This window comes from Dromiciops gliroides, chromosome 1 (genome assembly GCF_019393635.1).
Source record: "Dromiciops gliroides isolate mDroGli1 chromosome 1, mDroGli1.pri, whole genome shotgun sequence".
In the NCBI taxonomy this organism is placed as follows: domain Eukaryota; kingdom Metazoa; phylum Chordata; class Mammalia; order Microbiotheria; family Microbiotheriidae; genus Dromiciops; species Dromiciops gliroides.
The window spans coordinates 90,931,260-90,951,839 of record NC_057861.1 but is presented as its reverse complement, the minus strand read 5'-3'; the positions used below and the strand labels follow the sequence as shown (position 1 = coordinate 90,951,839).

At 37.9% G+C, this 20,580-nt stretch overlaps 1 pseudogene; it reads left to right on the top strand.

Moving 5' to 3' along the window:
- Nucleotides 1-6,815: 6,815 nt before the first annotated feature.
- LOC122746055 overlaps nucleotides 6,816-20,580 on the top strand; it is a 47,130-nt pseudogene continuing 33,365 nt past the window's right edge.

Sequence of the window (20,580 nt, the reverse complement as noted above, 5' to 3'; positions counted from 1 at the left end):
ATTTTTCCTGTGTAGGGGCCTGTTTTAACTCTTAGGTAGTAGGAGGTGGGCATGAGAGGTAAGAGAAACAAGGGAAAGATACAAAGAGAATTGTCTCTGGACCTCAGGCTCAATGGCCACTGTTACAAGAAAGAGGAGAAAGAAGAGTTTCAATGGTCCTGCATATATATCATTACTCCTTGGCTTTGGCTTTGGCTTTTGCCAAAGCAGTGGAGAAGCCAGATGGACTCCAGGTTCCTACATTGCAGATAACCTACATTAGAGCCAGCAGCCTATTGCTCCAAAAGTGGGCAGCACTTACCTATCCCTCCCCCAAATACACACAAACTCACACTAAGATAGCATACAGAAGTCTAGTGCACAGTGAATTTGTTTCTCACCTCTGATGTCTCAAGCAGAGAGGCACCAAGGGTTTCATGGGCCTAAGTAACTTCCCATCATGAAAAATTCTTGACAAAAGGAAGAGATCCAGGAAGAAAAAGAGGGGAAGCTCCCAAGGAAAGATAGTTTGTTCCAAATATAACTTTGCCCAGGGATCCATAGAAGTTTTCTGAATCATGGCAGCATTGTTCACAATAACCCAACAGGTAGAAGAGGTACCCTTATGTGACAGAAGAGGAAACTGAAGCTTATCCAGGATAACTGACCTCCTCATCATCCTAAATAAAACAAGATCATGGATTCATGGCTATAGAGCAGAAAGGAATCTTAGGGGCCACTGGGTCAAACTATGTCATTTTACAGAAGAAAAACTCATGGCTTAGATAGGTGAAGAAACTCATTGAGGCAAAATTTAAACTTTTCTGTCTTGCACTCTCAGGTAAATGTATTATCTACTATACTACCCTGCATGGGTCAGGTAGGTTGTGATAGGAAGAATAGTGGAGGAGACAAGCCCCTGGGCAAAACTGGGAAGTTCATGTTTCTTTTTTGTTCTGAAGTCTTCATTTCTGGTTCTCCCCTGTCCCCCATCCACCCATTCTAATTACTATTCTCATCTTTTCTTTTAAAACACAATAACTGAGGCACCTAGGTTGCCCAGTGGATAGAGCACTGGCCCTGGAGACAGAACTTGAGTTCAAATCTGGCCTTGGACACTTACTATGTGACCCTGGGCAAGTCAATTAATCCCAATTGCCAAAGAAGTAGAAGAAAGAAGAAGAAGGAGGAAGAAGGAGGGAGAAGGAGGGAGGAGGGAGAAGGAGGGAGGAGGGAGAAGGAGGGAGAAGGAGGGAGAAGGAGGGAGAAGGAGGGAGAAGGAGGGAGGAGGGAGAAGGAGGGAGAAGGAGGGAGAAGGAGGGAGAAGGAGGGAGAAGGAGGGAGGAGGGAGAAGGAGGGAGAAGGAGGGAGAAGGAGGGAGGAGGGAGAAGGAGGAGAAGGAGGGAGAAGGAGGGAGAAGGAGGGAGAAGGAGGGAGAAGGAGGGAGAAGGAGGGAGAAGGAGGGAGGAGGAGGGAGGAGGAGGGAGGAGGAGGGAGGAGGAGGGAGAAGGAGGGAGGAGGAGGGAGGAGGAGGGAGGAGGAGGGAGGAGGAGGGAGGAGGAGGGAGAAGGAGGGAGAAGGAGGGAGAAGGAGGGAGAAGGAGGGAGAAGGAGGGAGAAGAAGAAGAAGAAGAAGAAGAAGAAGAAGAAGAAGAAGAAGAAGAAGAAGAAGAAGAAGAAGAAGAAGAAGAAGAAGAAGAAGAGGAGGAGGAGGAAGAAGCCGCCTTGTGGGTGCTTTGTCTTCTCCTTTCCAATACCACTTCCAGGAAATCATTTACTATGATTCTAGACAGGTTCTTATAGATACCATAAGATTTGCAAAAAAAAATCCACAAGAAGAGTATAGCATCATATATAATAAAGTGGTCTGGATGGGTTGAACTCAGAACAATGGGTTTCAAGTCCTATATCTAACACATTCTTGCAGAATGACTTGTGGTAAGTCATTTAACCTCTGTTTCTTTGTAAATTGTGAATAACAATACTTGTAATTTATCTTAGGTTCCTTATGAGAAAAGTATGTTTTCTAGCAATAAAGGGTTATTAAAAGAGTAGATATTAAAGATTACATCTTCCTGGTTACCAAGTAACTTCTTCAAGAGGATTCATGTGAAATCTCACACCTTGAAAGAAACTTGGTAGAGTAAAAAGAAAAAAAAACATGGAACTTGGAGTCAAAAGACAAATTTTGAGTGTAGATACTATCACTTTGTAGCTGAGTAGCCCTGAACAAGTCTGATGGGCAACATAGTAAACTGTTAGACCATGAGATGAGAAGTCTCAAGATCAAATCCATCCTCAGACACTTAGTAATTTTGTGACCCTGAGTAAGCAACTTAACTTCTTTCTGCCTCAGCTTATTTGTAAACTGAGGATAATAACATCACCTAACTTTCAGGGTTCCTGTGAGGATAAAATATGACTTATTTTGCAAAGTGCTTTGGACACCTTTAAGCACCATTATAAATGCCAGCTGCCATGATAATGAGAATGATGATGATGAAGATAATGCTCCTTGAGCCTCAGTTTCCTCATCTGTAAAATATGGAAAATCATATTTACACCAACTACCACTGGGGTTACTGTGAGGTAAACACTTGGCAAGTGGAAAGTGATTTCATTTTCCAAGCATGAAAAAGGCAGCCTGTCACCATTAGCAGCTGAAAAACTAGATTGAATCCAAGCCTGAGTGTCACCAACGTAGATTGGATGCAGAGGTTCTGTAGAGGACACCAAGCAATCTATGAATAAGTCTCCATGAATCATAGCCCAGGCATCCACCAGGGAAGCTATTCAATTGTCTTTTATCCCAATCAGCCTCAAAGTCTGACAGTTATTTGAACATTGGTTATGCCAAGGGAAAAAGGCCTATTTGTGACCTTTTTTTCCAATACTTACTCTTGGATTTTCTTGGGAAAAAGAACAGGGTAGAAAGTAATGAAATTTTCTTTCATCCAATTAAAAATATTCTGACTGAACTCTCACACCCACCCATGCCTTGCCAGGAATATTTTATAACCCATGTTCTAGGTCTACTCTCTCAATCTCTAACCACACGATAAGACAAAGACTACATTTTACAGCTACTTTATTCCCTAAGGGATCTGATCTAAGGTGAACCCTGAAGGGACAAGAATTGATTATTCTAATGCTATAGCTCATGAGTCCCAACTGGTGTGCTGTCTCCACATATCATGATCAAAAGTTGATATCATTTATCATTTAGTCAATCAGATCATACTATATATAAATTATATTCACTGAGGTGGTTTTGTAAGAACAATTAGTAAAAAAAAAAAATCTCACCAAAAAGTCTACAACAAAGAACTTTCCTACCAGAATATATGGACTTAGAAAACAGGCATGATAAAGAAGTGACTCACAGCTTCTGGTTCTTGGACATCCTTTCTTCTCCTTTATGGGGTTCTTACAAACATTCACCTTAGGTACAATGTTCCTTCCTCTCCTGGGCTTCTTGTAGAGGTTCGGAAACTGCTTTTCCTTCAAGTGGATACTTTGTTCTCAGCTTCCAATGCTGCCACTACATAGGTTGTTCTGAGAAAATCGATAGTGCTAAATTATTAGTGGGAGATTAAAAAATTCTAGAACTCTAAAGCATGTAATGTTTTGCTCTGGTCAATGGTAAAGGCAATAGAGACCAAGACCAAGAACAAAGCTAAAGTTGGGGCTCTTTTCCTCTCATTCAAGTAATTTTAAATTTTTATTATTATTATTATTATTATTGTTGTTGTTGTTGTTGTTATTATTATTATTATTGGTGAGGCAATTGGGGTTAAGTGACTTGCCCAGGGTCACACAGCTAGTAAGTGTTGTTGTCTGAGGCCGGATTTGAATTCAGGTCCTCCTAACTCCAGGGATGTTGCTCTATCCACTGTGCCACCTAACTGCCCCCTCAAGTAATTTCTTATAGGTGATTGACTGGGGGGTGGGGAGGTTCCACTACTAAATTGCCAGAGGTTTGACTTCATGAGTTCTATAATGACATGCTATTTTATACAAAATTTAGAGACAATGACCAGTTTCTCAAACAATCCAAACATATTTCCTGTGTGGTATCACTTTACTTTACCTAATGGCTTTCAAGGACTTCTGAACCAATGAAAGCCTATCTCAATTTAGCCTAAAATCTTTTATCAATTGACTGATGTTTAGGCTTTCTTAATACTTATTTCACACTGCAATTGATCCATTGTTTTCAACTGACAAATGCAACAAGGCATACCATGTTATCATTTTTAATAGATGATCGATTGAATCAATTGACCTCCAAACACATAAAATTTATAATTTCTTCAATGTATAAAAGGTACATATTATGTTTATGGCAGAGTAATGGGTCCTTGAGCATGCAGAAGACAAGACATGTACATTCATAAATTCAATGCCAGGTTGATTGTAATAGAAATAATGTAAGAGAAACAAACAGAGAGCCCTAGGAAAACCTCAGAAGGGAGAACTTATCCCTTCATGTAGAAAGTGGCTCCAAGCAAAGGTCTGAAAGACAAGAAACGTTTAACTAGTGAATACAATCAGAATGATGCATGGTGAAACTGGGTTGGCAGTAGTGGATAGAATACTACAGTTGGAGTCAGGAAGATCTGTGATTGAATATTGTAGCAGCAACTAGCTATGTGATTCAGGGAAGTCATTGCATCTCTCTGTTACTCAGTTTTTTGTTGTTTTTTTGTTTTGGATTTTTTTTTCAGATATAAAATGAAGCAGTTTGACTCAATAGTCTGTAGTCTTTCTAATTTTAAATTTAAGATCCTATGATTGCTTTCCATTTGAGAGTGCAATTTAATGGAGGCAAATGTGCAGAGATGAAAAGGAATATAATGAGATAATATCTCCATGATTAATTCAGTTTGACTGGGTCATAAAGGAAGTGAAATGAATGATGATCAATCAATCACTCAGTATGTATTAAGCACCAATTGTTAAGCTACATAGCACTGTACCAGGCACTAGAAACACACATAAAATAATAAAGGGATTCCTATTCCCCAAGTGTTTACAGTTTATCAAGAACATTTAATTTAAGAATAAGGTTTTTTAAATTATTATTCTAAAGGCAATGGAGAATCACTAAAGGCTTTTGGAAGGGTGTTTTGTTTTGTTTTGTTTTTTTACATAGCAGTGTGAATTATGGATTTGAGAGGGGTGATGGATGGTTAGTGGATGAAGAAAAATGGAGACAAGAAGATCAACTATGATTCAACTGCAAGTGTCCAAGGGAGATGATAAGAAACTTGAAGTAGGTTGGTGATTGTGTGAATGGAGAAATTGGGGTCAAATGTGAAGAGAAAGCACTTGACAATGAGGTTTAAGAGAAAAAGAAGAAACAACATTGACTCTAAATATCTCTTACTTGCAAGGCACTATGTTAGGTGTTGGAGATGTAAATACGAGCAAAAAATTCTACATTTGATGCATATTGGCCTAGTGAAACTTGGCCTCGGTTTCCTCAGTTGGAAAATGAGATCAGCAGGCTCCAGGACCTGTGATGTCTCTTCTAGCTCTAGACTCATGATTTTATGAACTTTTAGCTTTCCTCAAGGCTTTGATCCCATGTGCCTCCCATTACCTTTGGCAAGCCTTTTCTCATACTCTTACTTGTTATCATTAATTCTATCCTATAATTATCATTTATATGAATTTGTTTACATGTTATACCTCACACCCCATCAAGTGCCATGTAAATGCCTTGAGAGCAGAAAATATTAGTCTCTTTATCTCTAGAGAGGCAGCATGATAGATTGAGAGATGACTTTGGAGCCAGGAAGACATGGGTTGAATTACTATTTCTGATATATAGTGGGATGCAGACCTAGGAAAGTAACAAACTCAGATTCAAGCACTTTATACGGTTTTAAATGTTAGGTAAATTTTAACTAATATATATTAGTTACATTATTACATGTTAACTTTTGTAAATGCTTCATCACAATATATATCCCCTAAGATACTTACTGGGTTGATTCAAGGGAGGTATTTTAAGATGTAAAACATTATATAATAATAGCTTTCATCTTTATAACCATAATAATACTTAAAAGATCTACCATTTATAAAGCAAATTAAGATTTTCAGAAAATTTACATGTATATTTCATTTGACCCACACAACCTTGTGAACTACGTACAACCATTATTCCCATTTTACAGATGAAGAAACTAGGTCTAAGAATTATTAAATGATTTCTTAGGATCCCACAGTTAGGAAGTACTTGAATCAGAATTTGTATCCACTATACCACATAATAACTGAAATTAACATGATGCTTTGCAAAAGACAAGTATAATAAGGTACTGGCCAATAAGCTCTATCCTCCTGTGCCTACAGAGTTCAGAAGTCCAAGGAACCTCTTGCCAGGAAAGGAGTGATGATGTGTAAATACTTTAGAAATACTTTGGAGAACATGTAGACCTGTTATTTGGTTTAGTCTGCAAACGACATGGAAAATGGGAGTTTCTTTGGCAGGGATTCTGGAGCTGGAACTATACTTGGCCTTGGCCTTTTTCCCTTATTTGGACCATTGTTTTTGGTTTTAATCCTGTGCTAACAAACTCCACTGAGACAGTGCTGTAAAATGAATTTAAATTGTATTGGTTAAGATCCCCATGACCATACCACCTATTAGTATAGTAGGCAAGTATGTGAATTGTCAATGTAAAGTAACAAGAAATAGGAAATACAAGTGTAAGGGGAAACATGGAAATCACTTGTCAAAATGACCCTTAAATTAATTAGGTCACAACTAGAAACTATGTGCTAAATTAGGAGAAGCCAGTTAGGCCCCAATAAATGGTCCGCAGAATGCAAGGTGCAGAAAAGGCACCAGATATGCTCAGTAAGTCCAGAGAAACATTATGCTAAAAAGGAAATTTTACGTTGGTCTGGATAACTTTGAGATGACATTCATATGCTAATGAGTATACCCTCATGTATGGATAAGACAAAATTTTCTTTTTTCTCTCTTTTTTTTTTTTTGATGCAAGAAACATTTATTTTATTTTTTTCCAGTTTCTTGTAAGGGTAGTTTTCAACATTCATTTTCATAAGATTTAGAGATCCAAATTTTTCTCTCTCCCTCCCTTCCCCCCCTCCACAAGACAACAACCAATCTGATATAGGTTATATATGTGCAATCCACAAGTGCTCTTTTTATCAGTTCTTTCTATGGGAATGGATGGTATACTTCATCATTACTCCATTGGGATTGTCTTGGATCATTGTATTCCTGAGAGTAGTTAAGTCATTCATAATTGCTCATAGAACAATACTGCTGTCACTTTGCACAATGTCTTCCCAGTTCTCCTCACTTCACTATACATCAGTTCATTTGTGTCTTTCCAGGTTTTCTGGGATCATCCTGTTTTTCATTTCCTATAGCAAAATACCATTCCACTACAATCATATACCACAGCTTCTTCACTCATTCCTCAATTGATGGATATTCCATTGATTACCAATTCTTAGTGACCACAAAGAGTTGCTATAAATATTTTTTGTACAATTTCCCCCCTTATTTCTTTTTCATGATTATTATTGTTAACTGTTTCCCTCCATCCTATTCCTTTCCCCTTAATATTTACTCTATTATCTATCTTCTTTCACCCTATCCCTCTTCAAAAGGTATTTGCTTCTGTCTGTCCCCTCCCCCAATCTGCCCTCCCTTCTTTTACCCCTCTCTCTTTATCTCCTTCCTCTCCTATTTTCCTTCAGGGTTAGATAGATTACTCCACCCAATAGAGTGTGTATGTTATTCCCTCCTTGAACCAATTCTGATGAGTGTTAATCTCATTTACAGCCCATCTTAAATAGATTAATCCACTCAATTGTGTGTGTGTGTGTGTGTGTGTATGTGTGTGTTACTCCTACCTTGAGGCATCTCTAATAAGATTAAGGTCTTTGAGCCTATTCTGAAGAGTGTAAAGTTCATTTATTGTCCTGCTCCTTCCCCATCTATTCTCCCACTTCTTAAGCCCTTTCCTGTTTCTTTCTTGTGGGATTTCACCCCATGCTACCTCTGCCCTTCACCATCCTCCAGTGCATCCCCCTCATTCCTCAATTTTACCCTACAGATGTCCTCATGGGACAGCAGGGTGACACAGTGGACAAAGCATCCACCCTGGATCTAAGGGGACCCCAGCCAAAACCCAGCCTCAGATACATGACAGTCACACACTGCACAACCCCAGGCATGTCTCCCAACTCCAATTTTTTCATGGTTCTCTAGGGTCTTATATTTGAAAGTCAAATTTGCCATTCAGTTCAGGTCTTTTCATCATGAATACCTGAAAGTCTTCTTTTTCATTGAAGTCCCATATTTTCCACTGAAAGATTATCATCAGTTTTGCTGGATATGTGATTCTTGGTTGTAATCCCAATTCCTTTGACCTCTGGAATATCATATTCCATGCCCTCCATTCCTTTAATGTAGAAGCTGCTAGATCTTGTGCTATCCTGACTGGGGCTCCACGGTACTTGAATTCTTTCTTTTTGGCAGCTTGCAATATACTGTCCTTGACCTGGGCCCTCTGGAATTTAGTTATAATATTCCTAGGAATTTTCCTTTTGGGATCTCTTTCAGGAGGTGATCAGTGGATTCTTTCAATTTGTATATTACCTTCTGCTTATAGAATATCAGGTCAATTTCCCCTGACAATTTCTTGGAAGATGATGTCTAAACTCCTTGATCGTGGTTTTCAGGTAGACCAATAATTTTCAAATTATCTTTCCTAGATCTATTTTCCAGGTCAGCCATTTATTCCAAGAAGTATTTCACATTGCCCTCTATTTTTTATTCATTTGTATTTGCTTTATTGTGTCTTGGTTTCTCATAAAGTCACTAGCTTCCATTTGTCCAATCCTCGTTCTTAGGCAATTGTTTTCATCATAGAGCTTTTCCATTTGGCTTTTCAAGCTGTTGACTTTTTTCTCATGTCTTTCCTGCATCACCCTCATTTTTCTTTCCATTTTTTCCTTTACCTCTCTAAGTTTATCTTCAAAGTCCTTTTTGAGTGGCTCTATGACCTGAGACCAATTCATATTTTTCTTGGAAGCTTTAGATATAGGGGCTCTGATGTTGGAATCTTCCTCTGAGGGTTAACCTCAATCTTCCTTGTCACTAAAGAAACTTTCTTTGTTTCTTTATTGAATGTCTGCTCATCTTGGCTTTCTTTTACTTGACTTTTAGCTCCTTAAAATGGGGCACAGTTTCCAGGCTGCCTATCCCAAGCTTCGGGAGGTCCCAGGTGGTATGATTTAAGGAGGAGTAGGTTCTTTACTCACCTGGCCTGTTCCCTGGCCTGTAGATGACCCCAGACCAACTTGCTAATCAACCAGCTTTGTGTGCTGTGGTTATCAGCTCCAACGAGCCTGTGCCCCTCCCCACCTGGCCCATTGCTACTCAAGCCTACCTCCTGGTTCCCAGCAGTGGTAAAAAGCCCAAGTTCAGTCTCAGCACCAGCAGAGACCCCTGTAATCTCCCCCCTGCCAAGGGCTCAGTCCTCTCACCAGACTTTGAACCTAGTTCCAGACGACACTGGCACTGCAGCTGATTCAGAGGTCTCTTTCTCTGGCAAGGCCTTTCTGGGACTGGATCTTTGTCAGGGTGACCGTGGGGTTGGACTCCACTCCTATCTCAGCACAGCAGCTCCCTCCTTCTGACCTTCCAAGCTGTTCTTGGTTGGAAAATAATCTCATCACATTCTTCTGTGGATTTTGCTGCTCCAGGAATTGTCCTATGGCATTATTTGGATGATTTTTGGAGTGATAATGTTGTGAGTTCAAGAGCTCACTGATAAGACAGACTTTTCAACCTCCATTAGAACCTTCTAAGAATGGAAACCCAAAACCCTGCCCTCATGTTCAGGAGTACCCCTGCACTCTTCAAACTGCTACAGGTACATGCTTTCTGATGGTCCCTCTTCTTCCCTTGTCTCTTCCCCACGGTATACGACACCTTCTCCTACCCCATTCCCCACACAATCCACATGTTTTCTGCTTCTGTAGTCTCTATACCTTATTAAAGTGTGATTGATGCATTATTTTCCACTTGCTGCTAGCTTGATATTTCCTGTTGAGTATCCAAAATACTGGGCTTGCTTACCCTGACTCAACCAGAACTCCCTTGTAGCCCTTTTTCCTTAAGTCATAAGTCAGATAACTTGGCTGGGACAGTAATCTGTTGTTAGCTGCAACTTTCTTGGATGAGCACAGTACCATGAACCCACTGGCAGAAATCAAGAGCTGAAAACTGAACAATTTGTCCCACCAAATAAGGACTTCCCCTCACAGCTGGATTTAATAAAATATAAAGTGAGAGAACTTGTACCCTTTCCCTCTGAGGCTAACATGCCACTGTGAATGCAGACTTTTTTTTCTTAGTCTCTCTTAGTCTTTGTCCTATTGAGAAACAAGAGTTTGAGCCCATTCTCCAAGAGACCAAAGTATTATAGGGGAGATTATACTCCTAATGTCTTTGGTAGGGTGTGGGGCTCCTATGCTTGTATTTCCATTCTACTCTATCTTCTAGTAAATACCTCTTTTTCAAAGCTAATTGATTTAAATTGGCTAAATGGAATTAGGGTACTGGTCAATAGTAGTTAACAATATCAGGGTAATATATCCAATATGGGAGATCAAAGAGATAGTACTAGAGATACATCTAACCCCTCAGTGGTCAGCTCAAGAACCCTAAAGGAGAATATAGTTTGCCTAGATCCAGAAGAATGGCTCAGACTAATGATAAATAGTGATATAAATATAGATATTGATTGATTTTAGATATATCATGAATCTGATCCTATTTTATATATCTGAATGCATAAATACATGTAACATATATACATATATATATACATATTTATAACATATACTCACATACCTGTAGACGTATGTATGAGAAGACTGAGAAGACATTTGTTCTCTTTGATGGGGTGGTGGGAATTGATTCAATGTACTCAGGTTCAGAAGTGGAAGATATTAATAAAATAGAATAGGAATCTATAGAGCAGAAATATCCTCCCTGCCTTCACTGGGGTAGAGCTTTTTTAAAGAAGAGAAAGACAGACTATCTGAGTCAAACTGTAACAGAAAAGAAATTGGATTTTTAATAATCAAAAAGAAAGTCAGAGCTGCTTGATTAAAACCCATCCAGTTGTTGGATTTAAGGGGCAGAGCTCTCCAAACTTTCATCATCTTTTGAAATCAGTGAATACATTTCTATGTTCCAGCATCCCTTCATCTGGTGAGACTCTTAAAAAGGGTATCACTCATAATGCAGTTGGCAAATACCAGCAAATTATTTGCCCCAGCAAATGAAAATCCAATGCAGGCTCCAATAAGTGTAACTCATAAATGTTTAATCCACTCAGAAGAAAACAAATTTTATTTGATTTAAGAAGAAAACTCTTTTGCCCAGCACAGCAATCTCCAGGCAAAAACAATAAGATTCATTGTTAGTGAGTTTGCATTTTCATAAATTCTTTGAGCAATTGGCAAAGCATTATTGCTATTTGTAAGTTACTGAGCTAGAGTTCTCCCCACCCTTATCTGCCTAGTCCTATTGGTTCAGGAGAACTGGATCTTTTCGGGGGAAGACCCACAGATCTGAGGATCATAGAACTAGAAAAAGATACAACATCTACCTGCAATTTTCCTGAAAATAGCTACCATTTAATGATATCATACAGTTTCTGATTAAATGCCCTCAGTGGCAAGAAACTCACTACCTCTTTAATGTAACCCATGCTACTAAGAAAAAGAACTTAAAAGGAAAAAAGACATCCCATCACTATACTGATCCAAAGAGAAAAAGGGTAAAACCAGCCATCATTTCATGCATGTAAATTATTTCAGTCATAGTCAAAGTGAAATCAATAAAACTTCCTCCAACAAATCATATTTATAAAACCTTAGAGTTAAGAGGTCACCTAGTCCAAGGTTTGTCTAAAATAAGCAGCAAAATCATGCCATTATATCACTCAATTTGAAGTCAAAACATAAAATATTAATTAAGAGAACTGAATTTTACCCAGGTCTTTGATTCCAAATATGTGCAATTATAAACAAAAAAGTTCCTCACTTACTAATACAGGGCTTTTCACACAGTAGCTCTTTAAAATGCTAGTCAATTGATTCAGGTGAAGGTAGTGAGGTGATAATAAATGTTTAACAACCAGTTTTCTAAGGGGAGATGTACATGTGATACACTTTTAAGCTTAATCTGCATATTTACTATTTTCTCTATCACCCTCTTAAGTTTATACAATCAATTAGGAAAAAATCAGGACCTTATTTGTACCATTTTCTTGTCTTATGGGGTATATAAATTCTAGTACCAAAAATTTAATAAACCAGCTCAATGCATTTTGAGCTGGCTACATTAGACCTGTGGGTGGAATGTTAAATTTATTAAGATGGTTCTCTTTATGAGGCTACCTACTTGTCTAACCTTGGGCAAGTCAGTTAGTATTCTAAGAGGATGAGAAGAACATAGCTTAACATACAGAGTCCAACCTCCTCATTTCACAGGTTACTTTGTATAGATAATCTTCTTTATACACAATTGTTTGTGAATTGTCTTCCCTATTAAACTGTGAGCTGTTTGACATCAAGGGCTGTTGTTTTGTCTGTCTTTGCTTCCCTAGAAGTAAGTATAGTGCATGGCACATTGTATGATCTTAATAAATGCCAGCTTACTGAGGCATAGAAAGGTTCTATTGTTTGCCTAGATCACATAGCTAATGAGTATTGGATGTGTGATTTGAATACAGGTCTTCCCACCTTCAAGTCCAGGATTATCCACTGGCTATGCCTCTAACTTGCATTGGCAGTTTGGGTCTTACTAAATACTAAAGCCAAATTGAAGGTAGTCTTTAGATTTGTACTGCTTGTAGGGGCCAGATTTATTATGGAAGAGTTAATTAGATGGCTCGCCATAATATTGTGGTTCAGAAAATAATGAGGGATCTCTAGGTCCAAAGTTTCCTCTCTTCCAACCTGCCTTTTTAAGTCATTTCTCCCAGACTAATAAGAAAGGAGATTAACAGCCTCTTTTCCACAAACAAATCAGGTTTTATTAATGGTAATAAAATATACAACAAAGGCAAAATTAATAAAGCCAGGGACAAGGGAATAGGGGAAGAGAAAAATGGATAAGCTCCCTGACTCTAGGAAAGACTGACTCAATCCCCAAACTTTCTTCCAGCTCAGCTAATTTGAAGAGCTGGCCTCGTTTCTATTAACTCTCCACCTGGGGTCCGTAGTTTCTATGGGAGTCAGCTGTTCAGCCCTTCTCCAGTCTGCTCTCAGAAGCTCACCAACAGGAAAGAGAGCTCTCAACCTCAGTGTTCTCCTTTTCTACTTTTTCTTCTCCCTCCGCCAAAAGGGAGGTCCTTCAAGCTGGATGGCCGAGAGTGGTCTCCCTGGTGACATCAGTAGTATACTTCACTCAGCAGACCAGGTGTGGCCTATATCTAATCATCTCAAGTAGGTATTTAGTTGATTTCTCAAAGAATACTAGATCATTCAGGTGGGATCCCTGGGGGTCTGCCAAATTCCATTATTTTATCACATGCTAAAACTATATAGCTCATGAGCCCCTGCTAGTGCATTTGTAATTAGTTGTTAGCCAGTAGACATAATTATCTCAAAGTAGACATTTACTGCAATAGTAATAACCCCCCCCCCATAGACTAGTCATATACTCTCCCACAACTACATGGCATCAGTGGAGACGGTGGACATACACATGGAGTAGCCTAGCAAAGAGGCGCACAAATAAGGAATGTGCAAGCCTTGGACAATTAGTACATCTGGCACTATAGGGTCCCAATATCTTTTCTTTCTTTATGGTGTCTTCACGTTTTCCCCCTGGGCTCAGTATCTTTGCTAGGCAGTTTGCCGACTTGTGCTCCCTAGGCATATCCCTTTCTGTAACTATCCTTTTTTTGCGGGGCAATGAGGGTCAAGTGAATTTCCCAGGGTCACACAGCTAGTGTCAAGTGTCTGAGGCTGGATTTAAACTCAGGTCCTCCTGAATCTTGGGCTGGTGTTTTATCTACTGCACCACCTAACTGTCCCCTTGGTAATTATCTTTTGATGGTGAGGGCTGGCTATCTTGTGAAGTCATTATATTAACACAAATTTAGAAAGGTTTGAAATTGCAAAGTCTTCCACAAGGAAACATGGAGCTCACAACAAGAAATTAAAAGAAGCCAGATTTACTAAGGGGAGATACAAAACAAAGGATAGTAAGGGAAATGATGGAATCATATCAGGTCCTCTGAGTCCAGGAGATGGGCATCCTATCTTGTGCCCTGGAGGGAGTATAATACCCTCTACCTCAAAATATTTAAGTCTGATAGGTTTTTATAGCATTCTTCTCTGGGTCTTCCATTACAAAGCAATGGGAAAAGAGAACAAGGAGACTGAACATGGGGATGGGTACTGATTCTTATTAGTAAGGGGAGTGAAAACTGGGCAGTTAGATAAGGGAAAAGGAACTTTGGGCTTTCACTACTTTTCTTACTCTGAGAAAATGACTCAGCTTCTGCCTGGCTTTTTTCTTTTAGCTGGTCAAGAAAATTACTGTTGTAATGTTTAAAATCTAATGTGTGTCCTTACCTGCCCCCCTGCCCAGTTTTGTGGGGAAACTAGCTAAGATTTACTGATAAATTCAGCAAGAGTTTAGGCTTTTAAGTTTTTATTAAAGAGTAAAGACAACACATGGAGTACCACACCGCAAAAAAAAAAAAAAAAAAAAAAAAAAAAAAAAAAGCCTATCTACTTCTTTCAGACCCAACATGATAAAAGGCTGATCTAGGGAGTCAGCCTTACCTTTCTACTTCCTCTCTCCATCCCTGGAAGGGGAGGTCCTTCAAGCTGATTGGTTGAGAGTGGTCTCCTGTTGATGTAGTCCACAGCCTCTGAGAACAACACCCAACTCAGGGCCAGCCCAGTGTGGTCTCTATTTAATCAACCTTAAGTAGGTTCAGAGTCAGTCTCTCAGTCTTACCCAATTCAATCAATTCCAAATTAATCTTCAGGGGGGAGGGGCCCTGGGCATCTGCCAAATCCCATTATTTTATCACACTGTATTCCTTATAGTCACAGATGCCAAACTACTCAGAGTTTTCTACTGCTTTGACTGCTGGGCTAGCTTTCTCTTAGGTGTTTTTACTGATCATATGGATCTGCTAATATATGTCATAGCCAATCAATATCCCTACCCTCCTCTTTCACCAGGCAGAAATAATTCTTTCTCAAAGGCTGGCTTCTTTTCTGTTTCTTAGGTTCACATTAAGAACTTTTTCCTTACTTAACTGACATTTAAGTAGTGTGTCTTGACTTTGAAAGGGTTACCAGGGCATAACTAATCCTTAATTGTCCAATGATTTCATTAATTCCTTCATTTTTTTATCTAAGGACTTCATACCCCATAAGAGGTCAAAGAATGGAGATGCTTCTCTGTACTTCCTTTAAGACCTTAATACCTGGTGATCTCTGTTAACTGTTTCATCTTCTATGATGCCAACTGATTTAGGAGAAAATCAACTGATCAATCATTCACTCCATCCCATCTTCACATTACAGTAGAATATACTTGACTTCTCCTCTAGGGCTCTTTTTTTGTGAAAACTCAGCTGGTTACTCTAACACCAAATCAAGTGTCTTATATAACTACCTTCTATTCTCATTGTGCATATTATACAATTACTCACCTAGTGATTTGTCACATTGCTTCTTCCATGTGTTGCAAGAATGTTAGTCTTCTGTGCAGCAATTGTGTTTTACATGTGTATTCCTCACAGGGCCAAAGAAAATGTTTCTTACAAAATTAAGTATTCCATAAATATGTGCTGCAGAGAAATTTTTTCTGGTTTGTGTTCCTCTGATATTATTTGTTTGAGACAGTGAGTCAAATCACTGGCAAGAGTATGCAAAATTTAGCTGAGATAACAAACTTTAGTTCAGATTATTATTAGTTAGTGGTAGGGGAATTTCTGGCTCATTTTTATTAACTTATTTAAATAAGATGAGATTCAGTATTAATAGTAAGTCTGGAAATTCTTTTAACTTCAGTGTTTGCCATCCAGTTTATTATTTTAGTTTATATAATTTTTCTCCATTTGCTAGCTGTTCTTTTATGTGTAAATTTTTACCTTCCCTTAATGTGCTCTATAAAATTTCATTGTATCCATCTTGCCTATACCTAAGCCTTATATAAGGTGGATGAATCTACTGCCTGGGGCACACTAGTTTTGTTTTTGTTTTTGTTTGTTTGCTTGTTTGTTTCTTTGTTTTGTTTTGTTTTCTAATACATGAGTATATGCTCTGAGCATTTAAAAATAAGTTTTTTAAAGATTTCTGCATGTTACTTTTGATTGACAACAGTTCCTATAAATGAATCCCTGAACAATTTGTATGTCACTTGAATGCATATGAATGAATGAAAGAATGAGTAAATAAATGATTCATAGATCTTGTTCCCATTTTTGACTAATTGCTTTTCTCATAATCTTTTTCACTATCTAAATGTCCTCCCTGTAACCTGGTATTAAAATTGATCTGGTATTTATCCAATACTCTAATCACACAATTTTATCATAATTTACTAAAGAACATTAGTGCCTCAAAAAATATACACACCCCCACACCAATATTATTAATTCCAATATTTTAAAATGAATTCTCTAAGCCTTAACTCAAAGATTTGACTGAAAACAAAACCAGGTGGTAGATAATTCTTAGCTTTGGTGTCTTTGAATTTGATTGATCATTCAATTACTAAAAATTTATTAAGTGCCTACTTATGTGCCAGAGCTGCAAAAGACCTTGGATTTCAAAGGAAAAAAAATAGTTGTTGACTTCTGGACATTTATGTTTTAATGGTGTGAGTGAGGAAGGCTAGTACAAAAGATAAACAGATATAAATGTATACAAAGTGTGTATTGTTATGGGGATTTTTGATTTCCTTTTATTCTTCTCACAACTTTTGGTTACCTTAACCTCACATTATTTCTTCATTTTGAATAAGAGATAGAGAGCAGAGTGAAGTGCAAAATGGATAATTTTGATCACATTAAATTTAAAAGGTTTTGTATAAATAAAACAAATGTAGCCAAGATCAGAACAAAAGCAGTAAATTGGGTGTGTGTTGGGGGTAGGGGAAGGATGTTATAGACAGTTTCCCAGATAAAGGTCTCATATCTCCAGTATATAAAGAACTTTTTAAAAATTTATGAGAATATGAATCATTTCCCAATTGATCAATGTCCAAAGGATATGAATAGGCAATTTTCCAATGAAGAAATCAAAATAATTTATAGTCATATAAAAATGTTCTAAATCATTATTGATTAGAAAATACAAATTAAAACAACCTTGAGATATCATTTTACACCTAACAAATTGTCTAAAATAATTTAAGGGAGAAATGACAAATGTTGAAGACAACATAGAAAAATTGGGACACTAATTAATTATTTTTTTTAATTTTGTTTTTTGTGGGGCAATGGGGGTTAAGTGACTTGCCCAGGGTCACACAGCTAGTAAGTGTCAAGTGTCTGAAGCCAGATTTGAACTCTTGAATCCTGGGCCAGTGCTGTATCCATTTCACCATCCAGCTGCCCCCACCAATTCATTATTGATGGAAATGTGAACTGATCCAACCATTTTGGATAGCAATCTGGAATTATGCCCAAGGGTTATTAAACTGTCTATATCATTTTTGAATTATTTATTTAGGCTTTTGTTTTTCCCCAATTACATACAAAAAAATTTAACAACCCTTTCTAAAATTTTTATTCCAAATTCTCTTCCTTCCTCCCTCTCCACCCCCCACCTTTGAGAAGGTAAGTAATTCAATATAAATTATACATGTACAGTCATGCAAAATATTTCCATATTTGTCATGTGAAAGAAAACAAACTAAAAAGATAAAGCCAAATAAATTATGTTTCACTTTGTATTCAGACACTTTTAGGTCTTTATCTGGAGATGGATAGCATTTTTTATCTTAAGTCCTTTAGAGTTGTTATGCATTATTGTATGGCTGAGAATAGCTAAGTCATTCACAGGTGATCATCTTACAATATTGTTGTTACTTTGTATACATTACATTTCACTTTGCATCCGCTCATGTAAGACCTTCCAGGTTTTTCTGAGAGCATCCTGCTCATCATTTCTTATAGCACAATAGTATTCCGTCATAATCATATACCAAAATTTGTTGTCATTCCCCAACTGTTGAACATCCCATAAAGTTCAAATTCTTTGCCAAAAGAAAAGAGCCACTATACATATTTTTGCATATATAGGTCCTTTTCCTTTTTTTATTCTTTTTTGGATGCTTCAGACTATCCCCTCCCCCAATCTGCCCTCCCTTCTATCACCACCCCATTCCCTTCCCCTCCTTCTGTTAAAAAGTAAGATAGATTTCTATACCCAATTGATTGTGTATGTCATTCCCTCTTTGAGACAATTCTGGTGAGAGTAAGGTTCACTCACTCCACAGAACCTCCCCCATCTTCCCTTTAACTATATAAGCTTTATTTTTACTTCCTTTATGTGATATATTTTATCCCTTTCCACCTCTCCCTTTCACTCAGTGCATTCTTCTCTTACCCCTTAATTTTATTGTTCTTGAATATCATCCCTTCATATTGATGCCAAACCTGTTTCTTCTGTCTATATATGTTCCAGGCAACTACCCTAATAATGAGAAAGTTCTTATGATTTACAAGTATCATCTACCCCGGTCGGAATGTAAACAGTTTAAAACTTTTAAAATCCCTTGTTATTTAATTTCTTGTTTACCTTTTTATGCTTTTCTTGAGTCTTATACTTGAAAGTCAAAATTTCTATTCAGCTCAAGTCTTTTCATCAAGAATAACTGAAAGTCCTCTCTTTCACTGAATGTTTATTTTTCCCTCTGAAGGATTATACTCAGTTTTGCTAGGTAGATGACTCTTGGGTGTAATCCCAGTTTCTTTGTCTCTGGAATATCATATTCCAAGCCCTCCAATACTTTAATGGAGAAGCTGCTAAATCATGTGATATCATTACTGTGGCTCCACAATACTTGAGTTATTGCTTTCTGGCTGCTTGCAATATTTTCTCCTTGACCTGCGAGATCTGGAATTTGGCTATAATATTCCTTGGAGTTTTCATTTTGGGATCTCTTTCAGGACGTGATTCATGGAATCTTTCAATTTCCATTTAACACTCTGGTTCTAGAATATCATGGCATTTTTCCTTGACAGTTTCTTGGATGATGAGATCTAGGCTCTTTTTTTTTTTTTTTTATCATGGCTTTCAGGCAGTCCAATAATTTCAAATTATCACTCTTTGATCTATTTTCCAGGTCAGTTGTTTTCAATGAGATATTTCACATTTCCTTCTATTTTTTTTCATTCTTTTCATTTTGTTGTATTGTTTCTTGATTTTTCATAAGGTAATTAGCTTCTACTTGCTCAATTCTAATTTTTAAGGAGTTATTTTATTTGGTGAGCTCTTATACTTCCTTCAACATTTGGCTAATTTGACTTTTCAAGGCATTCTTTTCCTCAGTGGCTTTTTGTATCTCTTTTACTGGTAGGCCTACTCTGTTTTTTAAGACGTTGTTTTCTTAAGTATTTATATTTTTGTGTTTCCTTTACCAAGCTATTGACTTTTTTCATAATTTTCTTGCCTCACTCTCATTTTCTCTTCCCATTTTTCCTCTACCTCTCTTACTTGATTTTCAAAATCCCCTTTGTGTCCTTTCATAACCTGAGACCAATTCATTTTTTTTTTTTTCTCGCAGGCTTTGGATATAGGAACTTTGACTTATTTTATCTTTTTCTAAGAGTATGTTTTGGTCTTCCTTGTCACCAAAGTAACTTTCTATGGCCAGAATTTTTTGGTTATTTCCTCATTTCCCAGGCTAATTTCTTAACTTTTAACTCTTTGTTAAAGTAGAGTTCTGCTTCCAGGGTGGAGAATGCACTTTTTCAAGCTTCAGGAGTTTTGTGTAGCTGTTTTCAGAGATACATCTTGGGATTTATAAGTTTTCAGTTCTTCCAAGGTGATATGATCAAAGAAATGGCATGTTTACTGTTTTTCTGACCTGTACTCTTGTCTGTGAGTAACCACAAACTTGCTTTTCTGCCCTGGAACTGTGAGTAGAGTCCCTGCTGCACTTTGGCCAAAAGCTCTAGTGTGGTAGTACTCCCCCTTTGCCCTGGGACTGCCACCCAGGACTGGGATCTGGATCCAAGTATGGACAAAACACCAGAGTCCTGCCTCAATGCTAGCAAAGAAACCTCTATAATCTCCTTCAGTCCAGTTGTTTGTCCCCATTACCATCTATGGATTAAGAGGTCCAGAAGCAGTAGCTGTTGATGAACCAGTGACTCCCAAGGCCTGCTCTTGGTTTCCTTGGTCTGGGACTTTGCTGGCTGTTATGAGGGTGGCAGGGCCTGCACTGTCCTGCACTCTACTCTTATCTGGGAGTGATAGCCCTTTCCTTCTGACCTTATAAGTTGTCCTTTTGTGGGTTCTGCTGCTCCAGGAATTGTCCTATGGCATT